This window comes from Aquarana catesbeiana, linkage group LG01 (genome assembly GCF_042186555.1).
Source record: "Aquarana catesbeiana isolate 2022-GZ linkage group LG01, ASM4218655v1, whole genome shotgun sequence".
Taxonomy (NCBI): Eukaryota; Metazoa; Chordata; class Amphibia; order Anura; family Ranidae; genus Aquarana; species Aquarana catesbeiana.
The window spans coordinates 365640019-365667058 of NC_133324.1; the positions used below are offsets into that span (position 1 = coordinate 365640019).

General features: G+C 39.1%; 1 protein-coding gene across 1 annotated transcript in view; it reads left to right on the forward strand.

The window, feature by feature from the left end:
• Positions 1–8598, forward strand: part of LOC141146596 (protein FAM240C-like) — a 247984-nt gene extending 239386 nt beyond the window's left edge. Inside the window, exons 6-7 of the transcript XR_012244966.1 lie at positions 3575–4018; positions 8230–8598. The gene's annotated coding sequence lies outside the window, so the exon portion shown is untranslated. The remainder of the gene's footprint in view (positions 1–3574; positions 4019–8229) is intronic.
• Positions 8599–27040: the final 18442 nt, after the last annotated feature.

Below are 27040 nucleotides of genomic sequence, written 5' to 3' on the forward strand. Positions count from 1 at the left end.
CCCCATAGGCAACGCTTTAAAAATTTTTCTGGTTACATGTTTTGAGTTACAGAGGACGTCTAGGGCCAAAATTATAGCTCTTGCTTTACCGATCACAGCGGTACCTCACATGTGTGGTTTGAAAACCATTTTCATATGTGGGCGGGACTTATGTATGCGTTCGCTTCTCCATGCGAGCACACGAGGACACGGGGGAAAAAAAAACATTTTATTGTTCATTTTACTTTATTTATTTTAGTTTGACGCTTTTGTCCAAAAAATAAATTTTTTGATCACTTTTTTCCTATTACAAGGAATGTAAACATCCTTGTAATAGGAATATGGCATGACAGGTCCTCTTTACAATGAGATATGGGGTCAATAAGACCCCACATCTCACCTCTAGGCTGGGAAGCCTGAAATAAAAAAAAGAAACAAAAAAAAAACCAGTCCTGTCTTCGATCATAGCGGTGAGTCGGTAGAAGCACCTGAGGGTGGCGGGAGGGGGGCGTCCCCTCTCGCCTCCCGTAAGAACGATCAAGCAGTGGAACAGCCGCTATGATCACTCTTATGGTGTAGCGAATCGCCGGCTGAAAAAGCTGATATCTGAATGATGCCTGTAGCTGCACCCATCATTCAGATATCCCCGCACAAAGTCAAGGACGTTGTATGACGGCCAGCGGGCAGCAAGTGGTTAAAACGCATTTTTTTTAACACAAAGTTGTCCGTTTATACAATATTTCTAACACATAGCATGTATATACCAAAAATTACACCCCAAAATAGATTCTCCTACTCCTCCTGAGTACGGCGATACCACATGTGTGAGACTTTCACAGCCTGGCCACATACAGAGGCAGAGTACAGCCGAGTATGGCTGAGCATGGCTGCGCATGGCTGAGCATGGCTGAGTATGGCAGGGTATGCCAAAGTATGGCTGGGTATTGCAGAATATGGCTGGGTATTGCAGAGTATGGCTGGGTATTGCAGAATATGGCTGAGTAGGGCTGGGTATGGCTGGGTATGGCTGGGTATGGCTGGGTACAGCTGGGTATTGCGGGGTATTGCGGGGCATTGCAGGGTATTGCGGGGCATTGCAGAGTATTGCGGGGCATTGCAGAGTAGTGCAGGGTATTGCTGAGCATGGAGGGATGGCTGAGCATGGATATGACTGCACATGTCACAGAGCAGCGCTGTGTGGGCACTACACATCCAGCCCACAGCGCTGCTGCCATCCGATCCCTCCCCCTCTGTACAGATCGGTACAGAGAGGGGAGAGAGGAACCGGCGTCATGACATGACGCCGGTTTGTTTATATGTGATCGCTCCGTCATAAGCTCCCCCAGCTCATAATTTTTATGAGCCTATTGTTCAAAATGGTATATAGGATCAAGATAGATGCCATGGAAGGACACTCAATCAGACACACAGACACACACGCACTTCATTTATCAACTCATCTACACATTCATGAAGCTTCCTTGACACCTTATACTTTGAAACTCTGAGGTCGCAAGAAGTAACTCCTCTTTAAGCAAGAAGCCATCTTAGAAACCACAGCAACCATCTTAGAACTCTGGTAACCACCATTTCAAACCAGTAGCCATTTTGGAAAGAGTAATTATGTTGCATTGATTTTTACCTTATATTTATTTGTGATATCTTGATTGATTTATTGATTATTATATACAGTTGAATAACTATTTCTCTCAAGTTGATAACCACCTTGCAGATTTTTCTCTAAGCTTCAATTTTTCATTATAATTTTTATAGTTTCCATTCTATTGACATAGCAAATGTCTAATTTTATTTCACGTTATTGATCAATTACTTACCTGCAGTATAGTAACGGCTGAATTCGTCATCGTCATATACTCGGTTATTGATTCTACAGGGACGTTTTATCATTTCTGGGTCATTTAAAAAGTATCACACTCCCATTAGAGGGTGTTTCAATTAATATTCTTAATTTTATGTAACATTTTTTTTTTGTCAAACCAATATAAATAACTATTTTGTATGAATACATGTCTGGTGAATAAATCTCCTATTTTTAGTCTATGTTCATATTGATTGATCCTGTATCTTAAAAAAATTGTTTAAAAATGACTCATTCATAAATACCATGCAGGAAAATTATCCTCATAAGCACGACACCTCCAATGTCTGTGCCCCCATTACTGATTGACAGTTTGTGGCCTTTCATTAAAAGTTAATTTTACTTTTTTTTTTTTTCTTTTTTTTTTTAGACAAATTGGAAGGTTATTTGCAAATTATCTTCTTATAAGATAAACACAAACACAGGCTAAAACTAAAGACTAAAACTAAAAACTAAAACTAAAACACATCAGTTTTTTTATAGTTAAAATATACTTCAAACATTGCAACAACTTTAACACAGTTTTTGTTTCTTCATGATCTTTAGCATAAAGACAATACAGAAGATACCTACTACATCACACTGTTGTTTCTATAATAAGAAAAGAGGTCCCAGATAAAAGACTTTAGATGCTGTACACTTATAAAAGCAAGTGCATTCAAAACATATCTGTTTTATCTTCAGTGACATTGGAATGCCTCCTACCTGTTTTGAGACGTACAGAAGTGAGCTTGCCACCAGCAACTTGCGCTGCTGACAAAGGCTGATTTGTAATGCATAAATGAGACATAGCTTTTTATTTATTTTTATTTTTAGTCTACTTTTTTCACTGTTAGATTAAAAACGGAAGTATAAAGTTCTGCTTTTAAAAGCATGTTGGAAGGCTTCTGCTCTAAGAACCTATGTCATACTACGTATATATCAAGACAAAGTGAGGCTGTTAAAAGAATGAAAGCTTTGAAGTCACTCCATGGTTTACAGATATACAAGGAAATAGGCATTAAACCTAAAAAAGTTTTTAGGTTTGACTGGATGTCATAAACCCTTTTGCCTAAACTCTTTGAGGCATATGGAAAATATACGTGAATACTATATTATACATAAATACAGTACAAGAGCTGCTTAACTAACATGGTAAAAGCTGTGTGTTGCACACACATTTAGGTGCATTTAGGTGCATCAAGCGTTTGAGCGTTAATGTATTCCATTGGGCAGAATATTAATTTAATATTAATTTACTCTGTCCACTGGAATGCATTAACGCTCAAACATACCTAAACACATCTAGCATTTCGGCGTGTTTAGTTGTGTTTAGGCACTTTGCACATTTTTCTGCTCTTCAGCTCATCCCCTGAATGCGCTTTTGATGGGGGGGTTTTTCCAGCCTGTAAACACTCCTCTTTTAATACGCCTGTAAATACACTTTGTGTGCATGGACACATAGGCTAATGTAGAGGTGCTTTGACAAGCTAAAAAAAAAAAAATGCCAAACGACTGTAAGCCCAGTGTTTATGAGGATTTATGGTAATTTTGTGTAACAATTGTATGTATTTTATATTGTATGTAAGTATGAATCTCTTTTTTTTAACAGCATGACAATCAACAATGTAAATAACAGCAAAGCTTGGAGATTGGGTTTGTTGTATAAATATATGACAAGGGAACTTAAAAGAAAAGTTTGGAATTTAAAGAAAAAAAACAATTATACTCTCCTAGGTGGATGCATCCTTTGGGAAGGAGACGGGAGCTGTCACATGATGAGCATCCAGATTTGTTGGTGATCTCCATGCTGGATCATCCTCTCTCTACTGCCTAATATTACTGTCTCTGTAAGTGCATATTTTAGCTTAAATATACCCCCTTTTTTTTACATACTATGCGATGAGCCTTTTTTTCTGTGTTCCTTATCCTGCACACACACCTGAGTGAAGCACGGTGATCATCCTGAGTGAGGCAAGCTGTGCTGGGACTCTGTGGAATATAATTCAGTGTGGGGTCAGAGGTGTTGGGACACTGAGCCTGAAGCTGTCGGATCCATCCATCCATCCATCCATCCATCTTGGAGGTCGGGAGACTCACAGAGGATGTGGCCAGGAAACGGGCATTTTCTTACCACATGCGTTAGATGATCTCTTATAATTTAGAGATCATCGGGTGTTGGTAAGAGGCCAATTTAATTTTCATTTTGGATTGTTATACTTTATTATCACTGGGAACGGTGGATAGCACATCTAGTTGGTGGAATACTAATGGAATAATTTTTGATACACATGGACACTTGCTTATTGAATTCTTTATTTATTGCTAGTTGATACACTGTGTTTGCTATTTTTTTTTATAAGAGTTTTTTCTTTGTTTATGAGACAGCGCAAGCTTTTACATTTTCACATTTTTTCCATTATCTCCTTGTATCCAAGGAGTAATAAAAGTGCAGCAGTCTACACTTATAATTAGCGCAAGATTTTCACACACATTTATATTTCTACACAAGCCGGTAGTGTATTTAGGTTTTGTGCTGCCCTAGGCCTGACTACACTTATGCACCCCCTAATTTAAACATGACCCACCCCTTCCCATTTAAGACCCGCCCTGAAATTTTCGAGTGGGGACACTAGTTCTGAGGGCCTGGGGGGGCAATGGATTCCCTTAATTTGCATAGATTTCTTCTCACTTCCTGTTTGGCTATGGGGCAGGAAGTGATGGGAAATCTCTGCAATGGGACAGGGATGGTAAAAAATAAACTGACAGGGGTTATACCCCTCCCTTATTCTATCCAAAATGAAAAAAAAGCGTTGCCTATAGTTCTACTTTAAGCACAAATTTCTTATAATTTTATGGAGAGGACTAAGAAGATTTAACCATGCCAATGGTGCAGAAGAAAACATATAGCACAGTGAGGAAGGTTTGTGGTCCAGGATGAGAGGACAGTCAAAATTAGAAGTGCCCCCCCCCCCCAGTTGCGGAATGCCAGCTGCCCACATACCGGAAGCAGTGCGGCTGCTTTATGGGGGAGCTAGACTAATTTGCCTCTCAGTCCAGTCCACCCCATAAGACTGGTGCTACACTAACAGTGTAGCGTAAGCCAGCGGGGACTTTTTCCATGCTGCCCCCCTGCAAAGTGCTGCCCTAGGCCTGGGCCTTGTCGGCCTAGGCCAGGATACAGCATTGACACAAGCAGTAGAATATATATGATTTTTTTGACTTCCACACATTTTGTTTTTACCAACCATACACTACATAAATATTAAAAACTAACTAGTAAGGTAAACATAATATTTTATTAATGCAATTACAATGATTCAACATTTTTTTTTTAACACAAATACATTTGTTTCAGCAACAAAAACTATGATTCCATTGCATTTCCTGTCTATCAGCTCACAATATTGCTCATAAAGATATATAACTTATTTAAATAAACTGTGATCTAATCACAGATAAAATAAGGACTGCAAGTACTTCTGAAATGCTCTATGAAATGTCATTTAAGCCTGACTAGCAAGCTTTAATTATGCGCACAAGATCAGATCATTAAATCTGAAGGAGCAGAGGATGTACAAGTCACCATGATGGTAGTGAGGTCAGGTAATTATGGCTCAATGACTCAAAATTAGTCATCAGAATAAGTAACTACTAAACTGTCAGAATTTAAAATCTATGGCTGTAAATGCACTATGACTTTTTTTTTCAACAGCCATACATGAAACATCAATGAACCATTTGCAGTGCAATGAGTATTTATATAAAAATGGCATATTTAGCAAAGATCCTGCTGCTGATTTAATAGCACCAAGCTATTGTTATACTCATAAATGCAAATGCATATCTAAGCCTAAAAACTGAAATATATATTACAGCATGTCTGTCCTTAGATGTGATGGCTGCATTCTTTTCTTTTTTTTTTCCAAACTTATTTTCTTCATTTTCACCTGGTGATCCTAGCAGTATAACAATTCCTGACATAGGATGACAGGACAACGGAAACAAGATAGGACTACAGAATCCTGCATTTTCTTAGTGATCTCAGGGAACAATATACTGAATAATAGGTAGCACAAGCAAAGAGCACATGAAGTAAGCTGCTCACAAGATTTCTGGCAAGAGGCCAAGTAAAAGTGGTTCCTCGATAGGGCTTACATTCATTTTAAAATGGAATTATAGCCAAAACATTTTTAATACAGTGCTATATATATAAATTCTCCTAAAGCTTTATTGCTGAATGTTCCCTCACTTTCTGTCTCCGTGAAGGCCAGGATGTAAAAGGGAAAGCTTTTGAAAAAGAACAGACAGTAATAATAATACCAATTTTTAGGACCCATCTCAGATTTATTGTGCCCAAAACATGTACATACACCACAATCGACAAACTGACGATGCTTTCATTGTTCATGATGATCCTATACATACAACAGACAATGCATACCTGGGGCCAGTTATGTTTCCTCAACACTATACTGCAACTGTTAATACTGGCATAATCTGTCCATTTGAATCATTGCCAAGCAGAATACCATAGATCTATCTGGTATATGCTTAGCTAAGTCCATCTAAGCACAGTGCCAATTGCTGACCCTGAATGAAGAGTGAAGCTTATCAAGCCCCCAAACTGAGTTGGCTATTGTATATAATCATGTTATGGAAATATAAATAATTTTGGACTCTTTCAATGCTGATTTGCCGACTGTGGTGTATGTATATGTTTTGAGTTATTCTTCTGGGTACCCACCGTAGGGGAGCCTTGTTCCACTTATGCAGCGTTACCAGAGCTAGTCAGCTCATTGAACATTTACAGTCTTTTTATGTTCTGGAACAAATAAATGTTGAAGCACCAGTGCCTTTACATTTATTTTGCTTTGTATGTTCCTGATGGGACGATTTCCTTTTATCACATCTCCTGGGACAGTGACAACAGGTTTAGGATGTGAGGGAAACTCTTTACAACAAACACACAAATAGCAATAGTATATTATCCACCCCGACCACAGCCAATACCTACTTTCTCATGCTGGCTCTCCCCTTTTACACTAGTTATTTGGAATCTAAACTTTCTGCTAGACTGTCTACACAGTATAGTAACCTAAGTCCCTAACAATTTACAACCTGGACCATGGAAAGGCAATACAAAATCAACATTTTCTCAACACATTTAAAGTCACAGTTAAAGCAATGTGTCAGCTCATTGAAGTACATGCCGGAAACCTTAAGGCTGCATTCACCCCTGAGCATAGCGTCTTTGAGCATTTTATTTGGTGTTCTTTCTCTTCATTTTGGCACATTTATATATGTGACTTGCACGCGTTTTTGACCTTTGGCGTTATTTATTAGCCAATAGAGAAAACTATCATCTGTTGCATCATTTGTTGCTAGGTATTTCAGCTTTTTTTAGCTTTTCCCTTAGCTTTTATTCCTTTTTAAACTATTATTATCCATTTATTACTATTTTTATCGTTAGGGTAAGGGGTTAGAGTTAAGTTAGGAGTTGTGGTTAGGGTTTGGATTTGGGGTTAGGGTGTCACATACCTTGCTTGTAGGCCAAGTTCACGAGAGGGCTTCCCCTGCAGCTCTGGTCCGAGCACCCCTGAATGTGGAGAAAGAGGTACAAGGCTCAAAGAAGCACGGGTGCCAGTAGATTAATAGCAGGTGACTGCCACAGTCAGGGACATAGTCAAGATGAGTCAGGGCCATACACGGTAAGACAACAGGGTGGTCAGGAAGCACTTACATGTCAGTGAACACTGGATTTGAGCCTGAGCTTGTCTGTGAGCTGGTACATTTGCACAAGCATTAGCTGTATGTGAATGAGAAGTAGCTGCAGAAGAATTTGCATTAGCTGTATGAGAATTAGTAATAGCTGAGCTAGCTTTGACATAGGGGTTTTTTTTTTATTATTTTTATTTTTTGGTTAGGATGTTAATACTACTACTACCACTACTACTACTATTACTATTACTAATAATAATAATAATACATGATTAAATAAATGTAAAATGTACAATTAAAGAAAAATCATAAATAAATAATGAATACATTCAATAAATTAATACTAAATAATAGTAAATAAATAATTAACCCCTAACCCTTAAAAAAGCGAATAAATTAATAACTAAACACCCTAACCCTAACACAAAATAAATAAATAAATAAATGACTATATTATTGTTATTATTATTATTATTATTATTATTATTATTATTATTATTAATAATAATATTTTTTTGTTCGGGTTTGGGTGTTTATTTATTATTATTATTTGATTCGAGCTACAGGGAAAAATTTAAAATACTTCATGAATCTTTAAAAAATATTTGTAATATATTGCTAAGTTAACAAAATTAGAATTATATTTCATTTATCTATTTTATGCCCAACAGTGTGTCAATACCAAGAGAGGACAGAGGAACAAAGGAGCAAATGAATCAATTGTTACCTATTATGTAGAACTATGTTAATATATTGTTATTTTTTCACCTGTATAATGCAGATAATGCAATCAGTCCAGCAGGGAGAATGCCTAGGGGGCCCGTGGGGATAAACTCTGTGAAGAGGAGCAGACTCCGCAAACTGAATAACAGTTGATGATATTAATGTATTGATAGGAGTGTGTCACAGATAGAAAGAAAGTGGAGAAAGGGGAAGATAAGACAGAGTATTGAAAAAAAGAAAAGGGAAGGGGGTAAAAGGGGAAAAGGGGAAGAGAGGGTGAAAGAAAGAAGAGGGCAGGGAAAGGGGAATGGGATGGAAAAAGGGAAAGGGGTGAAAGGAGGAAGGGAGAGGGAAAGGAAGAAAAAGGAGGGGGGAGGAGGGAAATAGGGAGGGGAGGGAAACAAAGGGGGAAGGGAGAAAGTCAGGGAGGTGAAAAAAAATGGCGGAAAGAGGAGGGGAAAGGAAAAGGTGGGAGAATAAGTATAAGTATGTGTGTGTGTGTGTGTGTGTGTGTGTATATATATATATATAAATATATATATAGTAGCAAGAGAAAACCTGTATATGTGTGTTGTCAGCGATATATATATATATATATATATATATATATATATATACACACACACACACACACAAAATATATATATATATATATATATATATATATATATATATATATATATATATATATATATATATATATATATATATATATATATATAGCGCTGACAACACACATATACAGGTTTTCTCTTGCTACTATATATATATATATATATATTTTGTGTGTGTATGTGTGTATATATATATATATATATATATATATATATATATATATATATATATATATATATATGTATGTATGTAGCGCTGACAACTTTTGTTTTTAGCCATATGTGTGTTATACAGGACATAAGTTGTTATAGTGCCATCCTGTGGACAATTGAAAAGGTACAATACTTTTATGTTTCATGATTAAGAGAAGTGACATGGAAGTGATTGATTGTTTACTTCTCAACTTTAACTGTGACCTACCCACAATGCTCCTGGACAAGAGAAGAACTTAACTGGATTGTGGGAAGACTATAAAAGGGCTGGGACCGGCCATCTTAGGTCTCTTGTTCCTGGGACACGTGGGCTGCCTGCAGAGCTCTGTGGGTGTGTGTGTCCCACAGGGTTGCGGCCTACTTTGTGAGGGAGCAGAGCAGCAGCAGGGATCCTGTCATCATATCACAGTGTGCTGGAGGAGCAGAAGTGATTGTTCCGGAGACCCGTGGAGGAGGTAACCGAGGACTCCTGGTCGTTACTGAATGGAGCAGTGTGACGGCGTGGCGGTGGTTCCGGACAGACTGAGAACTGTTGAAACAGAGGCATCCATCTGCCCGGATCCTGTGTGGTGAGAGGGTTAACACCCAGAAGTTTGTTTAAATACTACACACATTTAGAACTGTTACAGAGTGTCGCTGGGACTGATAGTCCCACGGAACAAGTTAAGTTGGAGAACATTACATCTGCATAGACTTCAGTATTCAAGACTTGATATTAGATGTTTAGATCTCCTTCGTATAAGAACACTTAACCAGTCTTCTGGATTATAACTGCTTTAGTGTATTACCTTACACTGCGCAACACCCAAGAGGAACCCCTTTTGTGGATTACAATTACAAATTCATAAGCTAGCGAAGACTGAAGACATCAAGACTATCTCTTTTACTGCAGGGCCCTGCACTTAGTTACAGAGGATAGTGACTTTACAGTTTAGAGCAGGGGGAGCTCCCTGGTATAAATATAGATATATACATATACTTAAGTATATTTGTGTATGTTACTCAGACTGTTATAACTGTTTACTATACTGTGGCACTACGTTGGTGTGATAGTGTAGTTATTGTAATAACCTTTTATATAAATATACTATTTACTCAAAGAAAGAAGTTATTTTTGGTTATTACTGAAGTTTGTGTGCAGTGTTGTTATTTCTCTTGCATGTGGAGTTACAGACACCCAGGTAGAGGTAAATATAAACAAGTGTATATTGTGGGTTAAAGTCAATACTCATATCATTACAACACTGCACTACAATTGTGTCAAGGGGATTGAACAATTTAAGAGGGGTAAAGAGAAAAGAGGACAGGCCCACTTTAAACCAGCAGCTCCACCGAGAGTTATTGCAATATATATATATATATATATATATATATATATATATATATATACACACACACACACACACGTATGGTTAAAAGTGTTGTTCAAAGAGGATTTAGAGAGTATTATCAGACAGATATCAATCAATCCACCCTTCGATCTGAGACTCAAAGAAACATGTGGAAGGACCTATCAAACAACAATGAAGGGGAGTATATTACGAGAGGAACAAAAAAAAAAGGGGGGAGCCAGCATTTTTGCAAAGTTTATCCCTGTACTGGAAATCTCACCTATTTTCCTCTCTGTGTGTCTCCTTCCAGTGTTTCCTCATATGAGTGGACCGCTGAATGAAAGCATGTTGTAGGTCAAGCGGTATATATATATATATATATATATATATATATATATATATATATATATATATATATATATATATATATATATATATGTGTGTGTGTGTGTGGGGGAGTCTGCCGGGAGGAGGAGGGAGGGATCCCTGAGGCCACTCCCGTCGCCTGGATCACAGATCCAGGTAGGTATCTGTGGGATCCGCAGGGATGGGAAAGGGCTCATCTGGCTACTGACTGGCCACGGGCGGGAGCCCCTTCCAGGTCCACCTCATATTCCCAGGTGTTGCATAAGAGCGTAGGTGACTTCAGCCAGGCTTACAGCTGATAAAGATCAGCCATGAGAAGCCTGAGCCACATAGATGGGCTGGAATGGCCGAGCACTGGAAATGACACAAACCGGAAGTGCGTCATCGGCACTATGCGTTCCAAGCGGGCAGAAGTCTGAAACCGAAGTGACGTGACCCGGAAGTTGCATCTATCTGGGATCTAAATAGATGGAATAAATACCACCCTGAAAATGCCTCTGTGGGGTTCCTAAGTTGGAAAATAGGATGCAGGGTGCGCTGTGCATCAAAACATGTACTCTGCGCACACCCGCTCCCACAGGCAAAAGGCAGACATGGGCCAGGCAAAGTCCACTGGAACAGATAACATATCGGCATGTGGATTAGTGTGAAGGGCAGTTTGACATTCTACACAGCTAGAAATGACTAGATAGATATATATATATAGTTACTTCACCTTCAGTCCACATATAATTTGTGTTACTGCTGAGCATGTACAGTATGAAACAGATACCTTTTAAATTAGAAAACCATAAAGCAGATAACAAATAAACAGATGCACATAGGTGTATGCAAGGACGACCATAATGACAATTCCAGCCATATATGCCATACAGTGAAATAGTTAAGTACATTTTCTAGTGGAACTAGGAGGGAAACTTCAGGGTAGGGGGAGGAAGAGGGCAGAGGAAAGGGGAAAGGATGGAAAGAGGGAAGGGGGGGAGAGAGGGAGGAGAACAGAAAGCCCCGGGAAAAAGGGGAGTGGAGGGAGGCAAATGAAGGGGGGAGAAGGGCAAAGGAAGGGGGGAGGGGGGAAGAGGGAAGGAGATGAGGGATAATGAGAAATGGAGGCTGTTTTTCACATGATGAGATCAATCCCTTATGCCCCATACACACGATCAGAAATTCCGTCAGAAAAAACTTGGATGGTTTTTCCGCTCAAGCTTGCCTTGCATACACACGGTCACACAAGTTCTCTGAACTTTCGAACCGTGAAGAATGCGTGACGTACAATACTATGACGAGCCGAGAAAATGAAGTTCAATGCTTCTGAGCATGCATCGAATTGTTTCCAAGCATGCATGATTTTTGCGCGTCCGAATTGCATACAGACTAATGCATTTTCGGATAGGAACTTTTTCTGACCGAAAAATAGAGAACCTGCTCTCAATCTTTTGCTGGCTGGAATTCTGCCAGCAAAAGTCCGATGGAGCATACACACGGTTGGAATTTCTGACCAAAAGCTCACATCCGACTTTTGCTGGCAGAATTTCTGATCGTGTGTATGGGGCATAAGAGGAATGGAGCAAAACTGATAGCATCATTTAACCCTGGCAGTTGGGTGGTCTTTAATTTGTATATCCGCTTTGCCTCAATTTGTAGGATTTTTTGATCAAAGTCATCTCTCCTTACCGGGGGGGGGGGGGAGGGTTGAATTCTAGCAAGCACTTGAAACTTTAAAGAATCTGTTTTATAGTCGTGGACCTGGGCGAAGTGTCTGGGTATGGGTTTCTCAGTGATACCTAGCTGTATATCTGTAATACATACTTTTATATGTCTCCAAAAGTTTTGCTTCGTTTTGCCCACATAGTGGTTTCCACAGCCACATGTGAGCAAATACACAATGCCAATAGTGTCACAGTTAACAAAATGATACATAGCTAGGTCCTCACCTGAGGGTAAATGAACAGTTTTACCTGGTTGAATTAACTGACAAAAATCACAGGCACAGCATCGGAAAGTGCCACGGGGTAGTGAACCTAGATTTTGTTAATCGGATGTTGCTGGCATATCTCCCTGAAAGAGTAGCAAATCACAAGGATTATCTTTTGCATTTTTGAAAGGCTTTTTAAGTGATTTTTGACTATAACCACAATCTAAAAATTGTTCACGTAATTGGGAGGCTTGTATTTGGAAATACTCTTCGCTACTACAGTTATGTTTTGCTTGCAAGTATTGGGAATTGATTTTATTAGCTGAGAGGGATGAGCACTTTGAAAGTGTAGCAGGGAATTACCCAATGTATCTTTGCGGTATAAGTTGGTGGTAGTTTCTCCCTCAGTGTTTTTGTAAATAATTAGATCCAAAAAAGGAGGATGTCCATGTGCCAGTTTAATGTGAAAGATAGATTAAAGTTATTACAGTTTAGTGCTTCGATGACTGTTAGAAGGAGTTCATGAGGGCCCGTCCAGAAAATAAGTATATCGCCGATGTACCTGCGCCACAACAAAGTCTGGCGCAGATACATTGAGTATTCATCTGACAAGAATACCTCCCGCTCCCACCCCCCCAGGTACAGGTTTGCATACGACGGGGCACACTTGGTCCCCATGGCTACACCCTGCACCTGGAAGTGGTGGGAGCCATCAAAGGTAAACGCATTGTGTGTCAAGATAAAGTATAGCGTTTCACTATAAAAGCATTGTAAGGGAGTGTCCAAGTCCCTCTCACTCAGAAAAAGTGAGGTAATTGAGACCCCTTTCTCGTGCTTGAGTAAAGGGCCTCCACATCAATGAGGCCAAAATGGTATGGGTTGGGACTGATATTCCCTCTAGTACTGTACATAGTACATAGATGGTGTCTTTCAGGCAGGTTGGTAAACTTTCCACATGAGGGCGTAGGTAATCGTCAATCATAGAACTAGCCTGATGAATTAGACAACCAATACCCGAAATGATTGGCCTCCCCGGTGGATTTTGAAGGGACTTATGAATTTTGGGTAATGCATAAAAGGTAGGGGTAATGGGGTGGTGCACTTTAAGGAAGTCTCGTGTATTTTTGGAAAATGCTCTATCTATGATCCTGTTTAAAATCGTGGACCGCAGCAACTGAGATCCTCAAGAGGTATACCAAGAAGAATTTCGCAGAATCCTGTAACACATGGCCATGTAATCCTCTGTTGTTTGTATGACAATTATTATATCGTCCCTAGCCTTAATTTGGTTAAGAGTAAATATTTGAGTGGAAGTTAGGTTGGATTTCTTAGATTTTGGGTGCAATTTTTGAATATCTTGAGTCGCATGATGGACAAATAGTTTAATATTAGAGTTGGTAAAGCCTGGAAATTTCCGTGATCTGTTTTTATACTCGGGGGGTGTGAAATTGGATGTATCTGTGTCTTTTGTGTCAGTCAAAATTTGGCACATCTCTTTTGGATTATCCCAGACTCCTCCCTCTTTTTCCAACTGATCAAGAATTTTCAGCAATTTATAGTTCATTCGGGACCATTTTGTATCTGAACTCTCTTTGTTACGAGTAGATTGATTATGCCAATAGGATTTGAAATTAAGTTTTCTAGCAAATAGATTGATGTCTTTAACACAGTCAAATTGATCCAGATCGCGTGTTGGACAGAAGTTTAGTCCTAGTCCTAGGACCTCAAGTTCTGTATGAGTGAAGGTATGGGGAGTTAAATTTATGACATCAAATGTGTGTGTTTGAGTTAATTGGGACGCACTACAAACTGATCTATGTGACTCCGTGCTGTGGTGTGTAGTGGTTTTGGAGTTGTGGGTGTTTTTATCTTTGGAGGCCAGTGTGTGAAAACTTGACTGCCTTTGTTGTTTAGGGGTGTCAGAGACATTACCATCATCTGTTGGTCTATACAGTATCTATTGAAGTCTCCCCTATTGGTTTTGTTCCACTTGTAGGCTCGACCCACCTTGAAGGCTACTGAGTCCTTATCAAACATTTTGTCTTTATTTTGTATTAGCTGCCAATTATATTCATCCGTTTCATCTCCTCTTCCGAGGAGCGGAATATATCCATCTCCCAGAAGGGGCCTAGTTTGTTCTGTATACCCTGGATTTCTGCATCCAGTTTCTTATTTTCTGAGTCATAGCGATCTTTTAACATTTTCATCATATCATCAAAAAGTTTGCAGGTATAGCGTGAACTCATAGCCATGGGGAGAATGTTGGTGAGCTGATGGCCCAGTGTTAATCTTGTTCCCATGGCGACCTCTCTGCAATGAGGGTTGGTTGCCTTTACGTCCAGATGCGTTTCATTCTATTGGAGACAGGATTCGATTCACACTAGTGACGTGTGTTGTGTCCAGCCTCTATTCTGAGTAGGGAGGCACCTTCTGACGTCATGTAACACGTGATCCGACGCCGGGCCGGCATCACGCAGTGATAACAACACACATTTGCTGCTGTGTGTATATCTTTCAGTCCCAGGTAGGAGGTACCCTCTGACGTGGTCTATCATGTGATCCGCCGTTGTGTCGTCACGACGCCGGGATCACCATGGTAGTCATAGTAAACAAACAACTCCCATGTGTAGATCTTCCGTCCCAGATGGGAGGCACTCTCTAATGTGGACTATCATGTGATCCGCCGTCGTGTCGTCACGGCGCTGGGATCACCATGGCAGTCATAGTAAACAAACACCTCCCATGTCCGAGCAGTGCTCTTTGATTGGACGCTTACCGCTCGGTTTACTTAATTACACAGATGATTCTGATAAGGGGCTTTCTATAAATAATCTAGTGACATTATGGGTCTCCATCACCGCTGAGGAAGTCCTCTGGACAATACGCGTGCGGGAGTATCCCTGGATGTCACTGCAGCCGCCTTATCATCTTTGCTGTTACTAGTCACTTTATGCCTGTTATCCCAGCACTTGGTTTAGTGCCATTTATGTGAGTATCTGTCTTTTACAATCAATGATCCTGTTTTTAGTCACACAGATAGCACTAGATTATTTTTTTGCATTTCATGTCATCACAGGAGATATACAGTCTTACCTACGGAGCAAAAGAGGTGCCCGGCTTCCATCCAAAAGTTTAACCTTAACCACCAGTGGTGGCGAATGCCTTTATGACCTTCCTGTTAGTTCAGGGGTCCACTTTGCAAGGTGAGCGGTTTGGCTAGCAAATGGTGTGAGCACGGACTAAGGAGCACTTCAGAATTTGCATGAAGCACCCTTTATCACCGTTGATGTCTTTGGTTTTCCAATTACATTTGTGCTTTTCCACATATGATTTTATGGACTTTTAATAGGTTTAATATCTTAGTTGTTTATTGCTTTAGTGCTGCACTGTCCATTATACCCAGACAGACAGGAAGCTTGATTGGGAACAACAGTATCATTTGCTATCACAAGCAAAGGACTGAGCGATTGGCTTGCTTATAACAGGTGACTGATCACATCAATCACCTAGCAGGTGGACACAGACAGGGAGAATGCAATAACCAAAACCCGGATGCTGGAATGAGGAGCAGGAGCACTTAAGTGATCCTGACAGGAGGAAATGCTCAAGATAGAAACTCACTAAAAACTGAGCATGTGTAGAGCTGCCAACACTGCTCTGAAAAATCCCTAGCTGAATTGGGGACATGAGCAGTAAAGGGAGATAGAGAGCAGCAGAATCAACCAAGTTTTTTGCAGAATACAGAAAACGATTCTCATAGTGACTAAATGAGTATGAACAGCATGTAATACAGCATTTATTGATAGTTTTTTATGATGTGGGTTTAGTGACACTTTAAGCTTCTCAAGAGCCCACTGGAACAACAACTCCTCTTACCCTTTCATTTAAAGATGGGAAAAGGAACTGTGGATGAAATTTTTCACAAAAACAAAAAAAATATTTTCTACTTTGCCCGTAAAACTTCTGAAATTGCCTGAGATTTCTCATTTTGTAGTTCTGTAGTTCAAGAGTGTTAAAGTTTGTCTGTTAGTAGATCATACAACTCAAGGGCCAGCATAAAAAAGTTTTTAACACATGGGGGTTGAGTTACTAAAAGCAAATAGGCTTTTCACTATGCAATTAAAGTTTGCATGGGAATTATCCTCAGTGCTTTTTGAATGTGGTGAACATTCACTTTGCAAAGAATACCCAATCATGTGCAAGAAAAATGCAAAAAAAAAAAAAAACAACATATTTGCTTGAGACATGATTGGGTAATGGAAATCGTTGGAGCTTTACCCTTAATTCACCAAGCTCTGCGGAAAATTCTCATGTGCAATTCAACTTCCACTACAAAATGGACAGTCTTATTTCTTTTTTCCTATGTAAGCTTCTATCAGAATGACTAGAGCTTACATAGGGCTATATTTATTTTCTCACAGCTACTAAATGATAAGAATGCGCAGCTGTTGAAGGAACAATAAAAGTTCTTGCTTAGCCCTGCACGGGCAGTGCATGGGTAGTGCACAAGTATATCCCTTTACCTATTGTCATTGGTTTTCTAGGAACCTGTTTTACGTGCCTGTTTGTAATGTAGAAGAGGTATACCCAAACACACCCTGTGTGACGGAACTGCTTGGCACCCCGATTAGGTGCTTCCTGCTGCCAAACAGTGCCTCCTGCCCTCCAAATCGTTCCAAGCAGACCAAGAGCTAATAGCAGCCCTTTTTATCCCAAGCATTGTACACAGACAACATGTGAGGTAAAATCCAAAGGAATGACTGTTTATTGAAACTCAGACACATGCTTTATACCCCACAAGAGGACATTCCCCTCCTGATCATACTACCCTAACAATACAAACTGTAAACGGGAATATAATTAACATAGCTAACAATGATATTAAATAAACAGCAAAATAATTAAACAATAAGTAAATCAAACATATAACATCCCACAATAATTTGGTAACAAGTGAAAGAGGTCAACAGATTAATCTTTCTCCAAGAGATGATCAGACAGACAGAAACAATAGAACAATGGGAAAGACCTACTTAACAATAAACACATAACAAACAGTGATCTCACCCCACCTCAGACTATCTGGCACCAGTATTCAAGGCTGTCCAAATCTCATTAACCAGCTTTCTTCACATACACCTGTTCACTGAATTTCAAAGTTGACAGAGACCATCATGTCTTCCTTGACTGTTAAATGTTATAATGTCCTTTTGCATTACATAACAGGACATCTTCCTAAATGCTTGTAGCTCCCTCAAATGCCAGTGCCCATAGTCAGTGGGTAGTAAGCTTGCCCCTAGTCCTCTCCAAAAGCCTCTGTCCTTTTTGGGTCTGTCACACCCTGTGCAAGATCCGACAGAAAGCCTGATGTTTCAAAAGATCACTCCTAAGAAGTTTCTCAAGGCCATCAAGCTAATTTAAATCCTTGCAAGATACATTAAACAATGAGAGAGAGGGTTTGTTTTGCTTCAAGAAGCAGACCTGCTTCTAAACATGTGAGTAGCTATATGGATTCTGGCTGCACAGAGTTACAGAGAATGCAGAATAAAATGAACCTCAGTGTACATACCTTGCAGAACTCCTCATGAGTTCCAAGCACAGAGAACTCAAATTGGCTTGTCTCCTACCACCTCCTGCACCTTAGTATTTTACCTTATTGGTCCAATATTACGATGTACAGCCTCACTAACAGAAGCCTCACTAACAGGGGCTAAAGGTGATGGGGGAGGGGAGCATTAACAATTTAAGTCTCTCTTCCCTTATTATACTGTATATTAATGGTAACAGAGCAGAATTAGTGGTTAAATGTAACTGCAGGGGGTTGTTTTATAAATTAAAGCTACATTACTTTAGGGAAAAAATAATGCCTTTGTCCCTATTATGAGGCATTCAGCTTAACCTAGACAAAAAAGGAGTACCTCACTATGCAATATCTTGATCCCGTTAACCCCAAGATCAATTATCTCAAGTCATTTTAGCCATTAATATGACTTCTTATTGCAACTATCTAGTAATCCTGCCAATTTCTTACCTTTAGCAAAGCATTTTACAGTCTAATTGGCCTTTCAATGAAAAATTGTCTCCTATGTCTGCAAAGGATGACCTTTTGATGTTTAGTGCCAGGGAAATCTTTCTTTTGACCTTAGATCACATCTAATTCTAAACTTACCCAGGAAGCTTTGCTAGTTCTTTTGCAAAATGGTCTGACAAACTTACAGTCCCTTTTTTCACCCAACATACAGATATGCTAGCAAAAGACTAATCTTTATATATTTTTCCGGGCATATCTTGTGGTGTCATGTTATCTTTCCGAATGGACAATGAGTTGAAGTACTTTACACCATGGGTGCAATGTGATGGTTATTATCAGAGGTGTCTTTGAGCCCAAGAATGCACACCAACAGTTATGGAAAGGTGGAAACTGCTAGGCATTAGTGCACCTTGGAACACCTAAACAGCCAAGCAGTCCTGAAATCATGAATGCACAGTGTCAACCTTTTGGCTAAGATCAAGTGTAGTATCAATTCTTATCAGTGGCCAGTTCTGGCCTTTTGGTAGTAATGGCTGACTGTATGGTATCCCTGCTGGTATGATGGGGGCTCTGAGGGCTAATACTGGCTAGAATAAAAATAGGGGCACCCGCGGGATGTGGGGTTCCCCTGGGAAGACTGGTCATGGGCTGGGAGTCTGCAACATCTGCTGCCCCCTGGGAGTTGGTTGTTCCAGGATTTCTATTAGTAACACTTGGGTTTGGGAACCCCACAGTGCGAAAAGGCACATAGTCATGTCACTACTTTTTTCGACACTGCGCCTCTTTGGGCTAGTCCTTTTGGCTAAGTTCAGGGCAATTTTTGTTACCAGGCCTCAGAGCCTAACCAGTACACCTGCATCGGCACTATTTCTTTAATTTAATTTTCTTTCCACGTTTTGTTACTTGCGCTTTTGTCTGTGTTTCTTTTCTCACTAATATAGCGGGTGTGGGTCCTCAGGACTACCCTGAAACCTACAGGAAAGGGGGTGTGGCCATCAGGCTCTTTCCTCCCCTGAACTGAGGGGGTCCTCACCTAGTACTCATTGGTCAGGTTCCATTGACCATGGGGAGAGGGGTCTGCCTTTGGCTAGGCAGATCAAATTGAATTTTGCACCTGTCAGAAACCTTGCACCATGGGGGGAATGGGGGGGACTAGGTAAGGTCCTATTCATTCAGGGGGGTCAACAAGAGACACACCCTGCACTGCACTTTAAAAAAGGGCAGAGATATATCCCTGGAAACTACAGACCAGTCAGCCTAACATCGATAGTATGTAAGCTAATGGAGGGGATGATAAGGGGCTATATCCAAGGTTTTAGCAATGAAAACAGTATCATTAGTGATAATGAGCATGGATTCATGAAGAATCATTCTTGTCAGACCAATCTATTAATGTTCTATGAAGAAATGAGCTGCTATCTAGATAAAGGATGGCCTGTGGATGTGGTATATCTGGATTTTGCAAAGTCATTGGATACAGTTCCCCGCAAATGTTTACTTTACAAACTGAGGTCTGTCAGCATGGACCATAGGGTAAGTACTTGGATTGAAAACTGGCTACAAGGAATGGACCGGAGTGGTAAGTGGGGTCCCCCAAGGATCTGTCCTGGGACCTATTCTGTTCAATTTATTCATAAATGATATAGAGAATGGGATAAATAGCTCTATCACAATATTTGCAGAAGGGAAAGAGTTACGCAGGGCAATAACTTCTGCACAGGATGTGGAACTCTTACAAGAAGACCTAAATAAAATAAGGGGGTGGGCAACTACATGGCAAATGAGGTTTAATGTTGAAAAATATAAAGTAATGCATTTGGGTGCTAAAAATAAGAATGCAAGTTACTCGCTAGGGGGAGAAACTCAGTGGGAATCTAGGACAGAAATGGACCTGTGGGTCCTAGTAGATGACAGACTCAGCAACTGCATGCAATGTCAGGCTGCTGCCAGCAAAGCCAGTAGAATATTAGCATGCTTTAAAAAGGGGATTCACTCCAGAGATAAAACGATAATTCTCCCACTCTACAAGACTCTGGTCCAGCCGCATCTTGAGTATGCCATCCAATTCTGGGCACCAGTCCTCAGGAAGGATGTGCTGGAACTGGAGAGAGTCCAGAGAAGGGCAACAAAGCTTAAAAAAAGGACTAGAGGATCTCAGGTATGGGGAAAGACTACAAACATTGAACTTATTCTCTCTGGAGAGGAGACGCTTGAGAGGGGTTATGATAGCGATGTACAAATACTGTACTGGTGACCCTAGCATAGGAAAAAAACTTTTCAGTGAAAGGGAATTTAAAAAGACACTTCACTGAAATTGGAAGCGGTTTACCCTTAAACTGCATAGAGGGTTCTTTTCTGTGAGAGCGGTTAGGATGTTGAATTCTCTTCCACAAGCGGTGGTATCAGCAGGGAGAGTCGATAGTTTAAAAAAAACTATTAAATGAGTACCTTAACGATCACAACATACAGGGCTATACAATGTACTATTGACATAAAAACATGCACACTCACACACCACAGGTTGAACTAGATGGATTGGTGTCTTTTTTCAACCTTACCAACTATGTAACTTTTTTGTGTGTGTTGTTCACATGCACTTTTTTGTACACTTAGGCATTTTGTTTCGTGTACCACGTGGATTAAAAAAAACCCCAGACATCCTCCCCTACACATACTGGTCCCTATCATAACCTCTGCGCTCCTCTACTGCACCTACTAGTCCCTGTCATAACCTCAACACTTCCCTCCTACACATACAGGTCCCTGTCATAATCTAGGCACTCCTCACCTGACACAACATAAGTCATTCTGGATTTTTGAGACAAAAATGTTATCCCCTAGAGGTCTAAATGCTGATTTTGACCTCCGTTGCTTTATTAGAAATGATTAGGCTATATTATGATGTGTATGAGGGTTCTATCCTTTTGTTTTATATTATTATAATTTTCTGTTTTAATATTTAGTTCATATGTTATTTACAAGTAGATTTTGTATTATCATGTTTTATAGTATTTTAATTTGTATTTTGGATGGGGCCTCCTTGTTAATTTGCATTAGGGCAAATAGAGATTTGGATGTTAGGAGCGGTTGCTCTTTAGATGTGGATTGTGGATGAATTGTTCACGGCACTCCTCGCTGTTTATCATGTTGTCCTGATGCAAACTTCCTGATTGTGGAGGCTGTTTACATGCCTCCATGGCAGTGGGAGGGAGGGGTATTTAGGGGCTCGTCTGGATCAGCTCCCTGCCTACTGAGGAAGCCCAATCACAAGGATGCAACGCATATAAGGAAGAGCTGAGCCTATGGCGTCATGCTGTGCACTCACCTGGGAATTGAGCGGACATTAGACTGACGATACCGAACACTTTTGTAAAGCTCTGTTTTTAGTAAGTGCATGTCTTTTATATGCGGGAATAAAAGTTTTAAGCGGGAGTACACTATGCCTGTGGAGCTGGAGGATAGAGCCATTGGGAGTGCAGTAAAGAGGATTAAAAAGCTCGTCTCTGCAGACTTGTACCTGGAACATACTATAACACAGGCGATTTATTTTTATGTTTGAGGTGAGCAGGTTATTCACTTGGTAAAGGATGAGCACCATAGGATGAAATATATCTGAAGACACTTTCGGTGTTTCTTTTCACTTGATCTATATTAGGCATGTGCAATTAGTTTCATTCCGAATTTGTTTTTTAAAGAATTTCGACAAATTCGTTAATTCGGAAATATCCGAATTAACGAAAACCCGTTTAACGAATTTTTCCAAATATTCGTAAATTCAAAAAAGTTGTAAAGTCGTAAATTCTTGCATTAGTAAATTCGTACATTTGAATTTCCGAATTTACAAATTTACGAATTCACTAATTTACTAATGTATGAATGTACGAATTACGAATGTACATTCGTAATTCGTACATTCATACATTAGTGAATTCGTAAATTTGTAAAATTGTAAATTCAGAAATTCGGAAATCTGCAATAATAATTAACTAATAATAACTTAACTACTATTACTAGTAACTATTAAATTATAGGTATATAACACATACAAATTTATCCGAAGGTTACGGATGATCCAAAATAAGGAATTTCGTATCCAAACGAATGGAACGTAATGAATGAATAATAATAAATAACAAAAACTTTTTATTATTATTATTTATTATTAATTTGTTCCGTTCCATTTGTTTAGATGCAGCATTCGTTAGTTACTATTTCAGATTTTCGAATTTTCAGGTTTTTGGATTTTCAAATTTCGAATTTACAAATGTACAAATGTAAGAATGTACGAATTTACGAATGTATGAATTTATGAATGTACGAATTTACGAATTGCGATCATAACGAATTACCTGAAAAACGAAAAAAAAATAAACGAATGAAACGAAAATGAAAATGAACAAATTTTTTGGCTGTGCACATGTCTAATCTATATTACTAAGGATTATTGGACTTTGTAGATCATTTTATATTGGACTATTATGCAATTTTGAATGAGCTGTGGTATTTCCACAACTTTGCACTGTATTGCACTATTGCACTTTATGTTATAAGCAAATGTTTACTAACTTAATTATTGCACTTTATGAAATATATATATTTGCTGATAAGATGCACTACACTATAGTATTTAGTTGCCTGTCATAACCTGTACACTCCTTTTCTGCACATACTGGTCCCTGTCATACCCTCAGCACTCCCTTCTTGCAAATACTGGTCTCTGTCAAAACTTTGGTACTCCTCTCCTGCACATACTGGCCCCTGTCATACTCTCTGCACTTTTCTCCTCAACAGACTACCCAAAGTCATACCATTCTCGCCCCTCTCCTGCAGACACTGCCTGCTATCAGATATGCCACATTCCTATCCTGAACATATTATTATTTTAAATATTTTTCTAATTTCTATGTACTATTTTAGGTAGCAGTGACAAAGAAACATGCAACATATACAGTATTTCTTGCATGCATTTCTTGTGCATGCAGAAAGATTCACTTTTAGGAAATCCTTCTATGGTTGTGCATATATATATATATATATATATATATATATATATATATATATATATATATATATATAATTTTTTTTTTTTTTTAATCCAAAGTTCAAAAATTGGCAAGCATGTCTGTAAATGTTCTCTTTCTCTAGCTGTGTGGCAAACTGCAAATTAAGAAAGGATGTTTATATATAAGAGTATCTTGTCGGGATTTCTTATCTAGAGTCTCTTTTGTCTCATGACATAGGAGTGTTCCTTTCCTCACATACAGTATATATTTAAACTTTCCTTTGACAAGAAATGTAATTCTTGCAGTATTGTTCATGCAGTAAGCTTCATTATCTCGGGTAAATACCTTCCATTCAAGCTAAATCAAATGGAATTTAAATGGGCATATTTACAGTATCTGAAGTTAATTTTATTTTGTTGATGAACAAACATTGACTATGTTGTGCGCTATTCTTCTCAAAGTTCTGAAAAAAAAAGTAAAGCATTACAATATTTTTCTCATATATGTTAAGTGATTTTTCAGGACACGGTGACAACAAAAATATTACTCTTGGAGTATTGATTATGCAGCAAGTGTTCAGTATCTCTCTCTGTCTCTCACAGACACTCAATACCCAACACATGCTGGGTCAAGTAACATTAAAAAAACACAAATCCTGTTAATTAACTGATGTTATCTGTCTACTAACACCAACTGTGTTTTTTCAAGAGTTCCGACACAAAAGTAAAGTAAACAGTGGATCTAGAAAAGAATCACCCCCTTTAAAATAATCACATTTTGTTGCTTTGCAGCCTGAAATGAAGACAGACACTGTTTTTGTTTTATCCAGCTGTATTTATTCCAAGTGAATACAGTACATCCAAGTGAAAGATATAACCAACATGTCAGAAAAAAAACATTCAAAAACAGAATCACTGAGTTGGAAAAAAGATCACCCCTTTGTGTCAGTATTTTGTTTACCACCTTTTGCTTTAATTACAGCCTTTAGTCTGTTAGGATATGTCTCTACTAACTCTGCACACCTAGACTTTGCAATATTTGCTAATTCTTCTTTGCAGAACTGCTCAAGGTCAGTTAAATTTGATGGTTACCGTCTGTGGACTGCAGTCTTCAAGTCATTTCACAGATTTTCAATGGGGTTTAAGTCTAGGCTCTGATTAGGCCATGCAAGGACATTCAACTTTTTCTCCTTCAACCATTGTGTGGTCATTTTTGCTGTGTGCTTTGGGTAATTGTCATGTTGGAAGGCAAACCTTCTTCCCATTCACAACTTTCTGGCACAGGGCAACAAATTTTCCTGAAGAATTTGATGGTATTTTGCCCCATCCATTTTTCCTTCCAAGTGCTCCAGTCACTGCTGCAGAGAAACACCCCCATAACAGGATATTACCACCTTCATGCTTTACTGTAGGAATGATGTTATTTGGATGGTGAGCTATATTGGATTTCCTCCAGACATATCATTTCATGTTGAGGCAAAATAATTCAATTTTAGTCTCATCTGACCATAACAGGTTTTCCCATGTGGCTTCAGAATCTTCAAGGTGCGTTTTGGCAAAGCGACCCTCCCATGCAAGCCGCATTTGTGGAGAATTTGTGATATTGTTGTCACATGCACACAATGATCACTCTTTGTCATATATTCCTGCAACTGCTTCAGGGTTGCTGTAGACCTCTTGGTAGCCTCTCTGACCAATTTTCTTCTGGCTCTTTGATCCAGTTTAAAGCAACAACCTGATCCAGGGAGGGTCTGTGTTGTACCAAATACCTTCTACTCCTTAATAATAGAATACACTGTGCTTCTAGGCATTGATAAAGGCTTTGAAATTTCTTTCTATCCATCTCCTGACTTGTGCCTTGCCACCCATGGTTGTTTTTTTGCTTTAGTTGCGCTACTAGGGACTGAAATGCTCCAGGAAAGATCTTTTCATGCTGAGCTAATCAAAATGACCAGAGTTGATCACAGTTGAAAGTAAAATGGTTTTGTGTGCCATTGAGAAGGTGATAAGCTACAGCTGATTGAGTTTAGAAGTCATTTTTAGGAGGGGGGGTGTTCCTTTTCCAACTCAGTGATTCTGTTTTTGATTATTATTTTTTTTCTGACATGTTGGTGTTATATCTTTCACTTGTGTATGTGTGTGTATATATATCTATATATATATCTATATATAGATATATAGATATCTATATATAGATATATATATATATATATAGATATATATATCTATATCTATATCTATATATATATATAGATATAGATATAGATATATATATCTATATATATCTATATCTATATATAAAATATAATGATATGCAGCGCTATAAATGTAGTATTACAAATAAAAACTCCATAGTATTTGAAATAAAGTCCTTGTTCAGGAGAAAACGCTGGAATCACCCACAGTGTAGACAGAAATACAAATTAGGTGAATACGGACTTATCCTCCACCGAACGTCAACACACCCGGCCTCTTACCAAAAAGAATGGACAACTTAATCACAGTTGGTCAAACAGGCATGATAAATCCACAGAGCCACAAAACCATTTAATGGAGGTATGGAGATCACAGATGGCTGGGTTAGATAAAATTAGATCAGGGCTTGTCTTGGACCCATATAGACCTCCATAGGATCACCATGGGGCTGCATAGCTCAGCAGGCATGTGACTAGTAGAAGCAGTTCTTGATGGAAGTGCAGCTGTGAGGCTTCAGGCTGGAACATAAGCATCAGCAGCGTCCAAACAGCATCTCTCTCAGCTGGGTGATGACAGGAAGTGGAGAGGATGTGACCCAGCCTGAGGCCTGACAGCTGCGCTTCCATCAAGAACTGCTTCTACTAGCCACATGCCTGCTGAGCTATGCAGCCCCATGGTGATCCTATGGAGGTCTATATGGGTCTATGACAAGCCCTGATCTACTTTTATCTAACCTAGCCATCTGTGATCTCAATTAATGGTTTTGTGGCTCTGTGGATTTATCATGCCCGTTTGACCAGTTGTGAATAAGTGGTCCATTCTTTTTGGTAAGAGGTCTGGTGTGTGGATGTTCGGTAGAGGATAAGTCCGTATTCACCTAATTTGAATTTCTGTCTACACCGTGGGTGATTCCAGCGTTTTCTCCTGAACAAGGACTTTATTTCAAACACTATGGACTTTTTCTTTGCAATACTACATTTCTGCATATCATTATATTTTTCATGCTTTTTATTTTCACCATACAATTTATGCAGCTGCTTTATTATCGTTACTAGCGCAGTGATTTTATATATATATATATATATATATATATA